The sequence below is a fragment of the Palaemon carinicauda genome, chromosome 12 (assembly GCF_036898095.1).
Source record: "Palaemon carinicauda isolate YSFRI2023 chromosome 12, ASM3689809v2, whole genome shotgun sequence".
Lineage (NCBI taxonomy): Eukaryota > Metazoa > Arthropoda > Malacostraca > Decapoda > Palaemonidae > Palaemon > Palaemon carinicauda.
In genome coordinates this window covers 153,314,581-153,322,080 of record NC_090736.1, presented here as the reverse complement: position 1 = coordinate 153,322,080, position 7,500 = coordinate 153,314,581, and the positions used below count along the sequence as shown (strand labels likewise).

Sequence of the window (7,500 nt, the reverse complement as noted above, 5' to 3'; positions counted from 1 at the left end):
CTGGAATCACGAAAGGCTCAAGGTTAGCATATGTCTCATCCTGCTCCTCCTCAAAGACTAACCTGAAATCACGAAAAGACTGACGATTAACTAAAGATATTTTTGTGTTATTCGAACCTTTGACTCGAAAAACAAAATAATCACGGTAATTATTACTATTATTACTAATAGCTAAGCAATAACCCTAGTTGGAAAAGCAGGATGTTATAATCCCAAGGGCTCCAACAGGGAAAATAGCCCAGCGAGGAAAGGAAATAAGGAAACAGTATAATTTGCCTGCGTGATTATATTATTACAAAAGTCGCCGCAGAGATTCCAAGGCAAAATAAGCCCCACCTCCTGATGACGTCATAGAAAACGTGATTGACTATGACGTCATCAGTGGGTGAGGCTAAGCTATAACCCTAGAGTGAATTCTTTTTTAGCGAGGCAGATTTGCACCGACTCGCAGCGGTGCCCTTTTAGCTCGGAAAAGTTTCCTGATCACTGATTGGTTGGACAATATAATTCTAACCAATCAGCGATCAGGAAACTTTTCCGAGCTAAAAGGGCACCGCTGCGAGTCGGTGCAAATCTGCCTCGCTAAAAAAAAATGACTAGTTGGAAAAGCAACAGGGAAAATAGCTCAGTGAGGAAATGAAATAAGGAAACAGATAGAATCGTGTGCGCAAGTGTACCCTCAAGCAAGACAACTATAACCCAAGATAGTGGAAGATCATGGTACAGAGAATATGGCAAACCCCACGATTAGAGAACAACGGCTATTTCGTACTTACTAGTCTCTAATCACAAAATATCAATAAACCAATGGTACTGTGTTTCATCACTAACTTCTTACCTTGAATAAAACTAAGGAAAAATAATAAAAATAACTAAACTCTCACTGTACACTGTATTTCTTCAAAGGCATACTGTATGCAGAGCTAAAGTTTCTTTATAAAGTGTTTTTTTTTTCTTTATTATCAACTGCGTTGCTCTCTGAATTTTACTTTCAACCTGTTCTCCTAAGTCAATTCCTTCCTACATAATCATCTTATTATTGTTATCATTATCATCACTAGCTAAGCTACAAACCTAGTTAGAAAAACAGGATGCTGTAAGCCCAAGGGTTCCAAAAGGGAAAATACCCCAGTGAGGAAAGGAAATAAGGAAACAAATAAGCTACACGATAAGCAACGAATTGAATAAAAAAAAAACATTTTAATATCGGTAAAAATGTTAAAACAGATCTGCCATACATAAGCAATGAAGAGAGACTTATATCAACCTCTTCAACATGAAAACATTCACTGCAATTTTGAACTTCTGAAGTTCCAGCTGTTACCAAGTTGTGGAATGATCTTCCTAATCGGGTAGTTGAATCAGTAGAACTTCAAAAGTTCAAAGTAGGAGCAAATGTTTTTATATTGTCCAGGCTGACATGAGTATTTCTATGGTTTATATAGGATATATCTGTTTTTGACGTTGTTCATAGTTTATGTAGGACATATGTTTTTGACGTTGTTAATAGTTTATATAGGACATATCTGTTTTTGACGTTGTTAATAGTTTATATAGGACATATCTGTTTTTGACGTTGTTAATAGTTTATATAGGACATATCTGTTTTTGACGTTGTTAATAGTTTATATAGGACATATCTGTTTTTGACGTTGTTAATAGTTTATATAGGACATATCTGTTTTTGACGTTGTTAATAGTTCATATAGGACATATCTGTTTTTGACGTTGTTAATAGTTTATATAGGACATATCTGTTTTTGACGTTGTTCATAGTTTATATAGGACATATCTGTTTAGACGTTGTTACTGTTTTTAGAATGATTTATTGTTCATTTATTCTCATCATTTATTTATTTCCTTATTTCCTTTCCTCACTGGGCTATTTTTCCCTATTGGAGCCCTTGGGCTTATAGCATCTTGCTTTTCCAACTAGGGTTGTAGCTTGGCTAGTAATAATAATAATAATAAATAGGTAGATCATTCATAAAAATCTTACCATATTCATTTGAGAACAGAGCCGTCGGTGAAGTTCACAGGGGAGTTTAAATATCTACCCCGAATAAAAAAAAAAGTCTATAGAAAAGGTATTCTATAGACTTTGAACACTGTGGCACCCCTAGCAGTACCAGCCGAACTCGGTTGAGTCCCTTGTCAGGCTGGGAGGAACGTAAGGAGGAAAGGTCCCCTTTTTTTCATTTGTTTGATGTCGGCTACCCCCAAAAATTGGGAAATTGCCTTGGTATATGTATATACTGTATGGACCTTGATAATAATAATCTCTTACCAAAATCACGAGAAAAGCTCACACTATCAAAGTTGTAATCTCTGGCTCAGCGGAAGATCACCACCGCAGGGTTGCCAGGTTTTCCAACTGAGAAAGGCCAACGTCTAATCAACTACAGCTTTAAAAGGCCAACGTAATAGTAGAAAAAGGCCGAAAATATAGCATTTAAGCTAACCAATTTAAAAAAAGGCCAAATTTAGGTATCTAGCGCGAAAAAAAAGCCAAGTTTAAGTCTTTGGGCCCGAAAAAAGGCCAACCTGGCAACTCTGCACCACCGAATGAATGATGTCAAACAACTATGATTAACGATGTCACACAAATATGAATATCTGGTTTGATGCACCGTGTGACTGACTTCCAACAAATGGGTTCACTTTGAACATAAAGACAAAGGGAAATGAATATTGGTGATTCTTCATTATAACAATGACATCAAAGTAGATTCGTTTTGATCACTCGAGTACAACAATGTTTCATAAATAAAATTTCATAACAAATACTTTGGTTGTAATGAAATTACAGGAATATTTTCATGGATGAAATTTTTGTAAAAAAAAAAAAAAAAAAAAAAAAAAAAAAAACACTATCTTGGCCTTTAATTATTTATTTATATTTTGCAAAAAATGGTTTTTTTTATGTTCAAAGGGGGATATGACGGTAAAATTACAAAATCCAAAATTTGGTAAAATTACAAAATCCAAAATTTGAGGTTGAATGGCGCCTTATGTGTGAGGGTGTTCGACGCATTGCTAATGAGCCTTTTGTGCTGTTCCTTATCTGGAATCATAGACTGTTAGAATACCGTCTCAATACTTGGATACATATGCATACATATTTAAAGGTCCCTCATGAATACTAGACAATGACCTAGAGACGGACCATACATACATATGATCAGCGCCCAAGGCCACTCTCCACCCAAGATGGGACCAGGGAGGGCCAGGCAATGGCTGCTGATGACTCAGCAGGTAGACCTTTAGGCATCTCCAAACCAGTCATCCTTAGCTCAGAACAATGGTGAGGTTGCAGACACTACAAGAACTATTGCTTTAGTAAATTATGTTAATGAAATTAAGTGAAAACGAACTGTAAAGACATTGTGAATCATAAATAGTATTCATATGGATTCAAGTTAGCTGGAAAGGGAGGCTGAATAACAAGCTACGGACTAATTTAGTGAACTCAACAATAAACAAAGCCCACAGTATAGTGCTGCACCAGGAGTTTCATTCCTTGATCTGGGTAACGAGAATTTTGTTTGTTGAAGGCCGTGGGATCATTCATTTTAAGAGTTCAAAGGTCGTCATGAATGGCAGAGGCAAGGGGCAGTGACAATGCCCTAGAGACTGACCATAGCCCAAGCACCCTCTCTTCCCAAGATAGGACCACGGAGGACCAGGCAATGCCTGCCGAGGACTCAGTAGATAGACCTATAGGCTCCCTCAAACAAGCACCCTCTCCTCCCAAGATAGGACCAGGGAGGGACAGGCAATGGCTGTTGAGGACTCAGTAGATAGACCTATAGGCTCCCTCAAACAAGCACCCTCTCCTCCCAAGATAGGACCACGGAGGACCAGGCAATGGCTGTTGAGGACTCAGTAGATACACCAATAGGCTCCCCCAAACTAACCCTTCCTTAGCTCACAAAGATGGTGAGGTTGCAGACAGAAGAAACTATCGAGTTTGAGCGGGACTCGATCTCCCGTCCAGCAGAACACCAGACAGGAACGTTTGAAATAGGCCTGAAAATTGTTTCTTTTGAAACAAGGTTGTGGCAGCCTATTGGAAACATCCCTGCCTGACAATCTGTTGGACGGGAGTACCAGCCCGCTAAAGTTCGATTTTTTCTGGTAGTGTCTGTAACCTTACCATCCTTGAGAGACTAGGGGGGGGGGAGCTTAGAGGAAACCCATAAGTCTACCTGCAGAGTCCCTAGAAGCCATTGCCTGACCCTCCCTGGTCTTGGCTTGATAGAGAAAGGGCTAAGACACTAATCATATGTATATCAGACTCTAGGACATTGTTCTGTCCCTTGCCTCTGCCATTCATGAGCAACCTTTAAAACCTTTAAAAAAAAAAAAAGACTACACAGTAGGCCTATACATTGGTCGAAATGGTTGACCCATGAGATCAGAATCTTCCCAAAATATCTCAGCGGAGAACAAAACTTGGCTGATACTAAGGGGTTCATATTCAAGCACATATCGCAATTACAATAATCAGTCATACTTTACATAGATCGTATTAGTAATATCTATATTGTCGATAAGATAAAAAAAAAAAAATAAAAAAAATGGAGCCACCAAAAAAAAAAAGGGAGCCACCATGATACGAGGATCATAATAAATAATTATATAAGAAATCTTATAATCCGATTAGGACGTTATAAGTTGTTCGAAAGAAGAAAATGTACATTGATAATTAAGGTTAGATGAACTTGTGAAAAATGTAGAGGAACTCCCGTGGAGTTTTCTACAAATAATTTATAAAATTCTTTTTTTTCTTTACTACTACTACTACTACTACTACTACTACTACTACTACTACTACTACTACTACTAAAGTAATTACATACACATTTAGATAGATAGATAGATAGATAGACTAGACTAGACATACCCAATTTCAATCTTTTCATACAACAAAAAGCCACTATCAAATGAGTATTTGAAAGCAAGAAAGTGGGTGCAACGTGAGATGATTCCCAGATAGAAAAACAGGTTGTTGTAAAGTTAAGGAATTTTAAGGATAATTGAAAAAGAGCGAAAGTTAATGGAAGTTAGCGCGTGGACACTTACGAAATAAAAAATCTCTTACAATTAGTGGCTCAATAAATAACGTAAGCCTTGATATTCTCCTCATTTCATTATTTCTCTATCTTTTTACTCACACTCTATGGTTTGTTTTTCTCTTAAATGAATTGAAATTAAAAAGTGAATATTTAATATTCAAAATATCTGATCTCGAAACTTTTACGTTTAAAACACGATGATGAAAAATGATGAAAACTGGCGTGTTACGTGCGTAGACTTTAATGTATCTGAAAGTAGACAAATAATGCCAAATGCTAAATTACTGTCAACAAGTCTCTCTCTCTCTCTCTTTCTCTCTCTCTCTCTCTCACACACACACACACACACACACACACACACACACACACACACACACAATACTGATTTTATAAATAATATCACACGTTGAGATAGACCTACCAATATTACCGAGACGACGAAATCATATTTCTTTCCTATCTTGTCACAAGCAATTGCAGAGAGAGAGAGAGAGAGAGAGAGAGAGAGAGAGAGAGAGAGAGAGAGAGAGAGAGAGAGAGAGAGAGAGTTTTATTTCTTGACCGTTCAAAATCAGTCGAGTTCGAATGCAATAGAATTAGGCCTAAAATCTTATTTCAACAAATTCATAAAGCCATAATTTCAATGCACCTTCCTGAGACCCAAACTAAAGGTAATTTTAAGTTTAAGTAAAAAAAAAAAATTCTAAAAATGTATTTTCCAATATTAAATTTCTTGACACGATGCAATGATTTGTTTTCAAAAGTCTCGTAATGATAATTAATCTTCGACGGAATATATATACCTTTTATTTCATTCAATATTTTTTACTTTTGCCCGCACGGGCTCTTGCTCCGTGGCAGCTTTTGGAGAAATTAGAAATGCGACCAAATTTTGGATTGCCAAGTGAAGTCCCTTCTGTGGATAGGTTGATAACTTTATATATATATATATATATATATATATATATATATATATATATATATATATATATATATATATATATATATATATATATATATAGATAGATAGATAGATAGATAGATAGAATATTTAATTTTAATTGTTTATTACTTCTCTTGTAGTTTATTCCTTTCCTTGTTTCCTTTTCTTACTTGGGTATTTTTCCTGTTGGAGCTCTTGGGCTTATAGCATCCTGGTTTTCAACTAGGGTGTAGCTTAGCTTGTAATAATAATAATAATAATAATAATAATAATAATAATAATAACAGAAGAAGAAGAAGAAGAAGAAGAAGAAGAAGAAGAAGAAGAAGAAGAAGAAGAAGAAGAAGAAGAAGAATAACAATAATAATAAAAAAAATAATAATGAAGCAAACGATGTGAAATAAATTATACGAAATAAAAAGGTGATTTGTTTTTTTTTAAATGTTACAATTATGAATATATGAAATAAATCATAAAAATAAGACGAAAAATATTAAAAATATAAATGAATCATAATACGGTTGGTAGAATTAAAGATTCCAAAAGTAAATATATAATATATATATATATATATATATATATATATATATACATATATATATATATATATATATATATATATATATATATATATATATATATGTGTGTATATATACAGTATATATATATACATATATATATATATATATATATATATATATATATATATATATATATATATATATATATATATATATATATATATATAATATACGGTGAATATTTAGCCATCATTTTTGACGGGTAACGTACACTAGTATTCAAATAATGAAGTGCAGCTAAACTGAAGGCAGAGCCGACAGTAAAAACGAACACTGGATATATATGCAGTGACGGCGCATGTTGGCCTTGCATAAATGCATCGAATGAAGTGTAATGAAGAGGAACTTGTGAAGCGATGAAGAGGGTAACTTCCAAAAGGCGTTTTAAGAATATAAAAAAATACGCCTAAGTATTTAGATAGATATATACACAAGCAGAGATTCAATCTCTTCCCACCCTCTCCCTCTTTCCTAATTACCTGCCTGGGTACCCGCTCTCACCGGGGTATGACTACTCCCTCTTCCCCCTATACCCCGAGTAGTCAGCGTGACAGGAAAGAAATATAAGTATCTATCGATCCATCTATTTATCTATCTATCTATCGATATATATAGGCATATATATATATATATATATATATATATATATATATATATATATATATATATATATATATATATATCCAGACACTTGCTCTTTAAATAGGAGGGAATATTTTCTCTCATTAAACCTACCAACTTGAGAGAGAGAGAGAGAGAGAGAGAGAGAGAGAGAGAGAGAGAGAGAGAGAGAGAGAGAGAGAGAGAGAGAGAGGAAGTTGTAGCAAGGATGGGTATTAGAAAGGAAGGACTTTAAAATTTAAAATTCATATGATGCAATGCCTCTACGGGGATTAGA

The 7,500-nt window shown here is 34.9% G+C and overlaps 2 protein-coding genes across 2 annotated transcripts in view; one reads left to right on the top strand and one right to left on the bottom strand.

The window, feature by feature from the left end:
• Positions 1-7,500, top strand: part of LOC137651338 (F-box only protein 32-like) — a 203,417-nt gene that overhangs the window by 139,118 nt on the left and 56,799 nt on the right. The window lies entirely within an intron of this gene.
• LOC137650448 (F-box only protein 25-like) overlaps positions 1-7,500 on the bottom strand; it is a 28,369-nt gene that overhangs the window by 9,789 nt on the left and 11,080 nt on the right. The gene's annotated exons all lie outside the window — the stretch shown is intronic.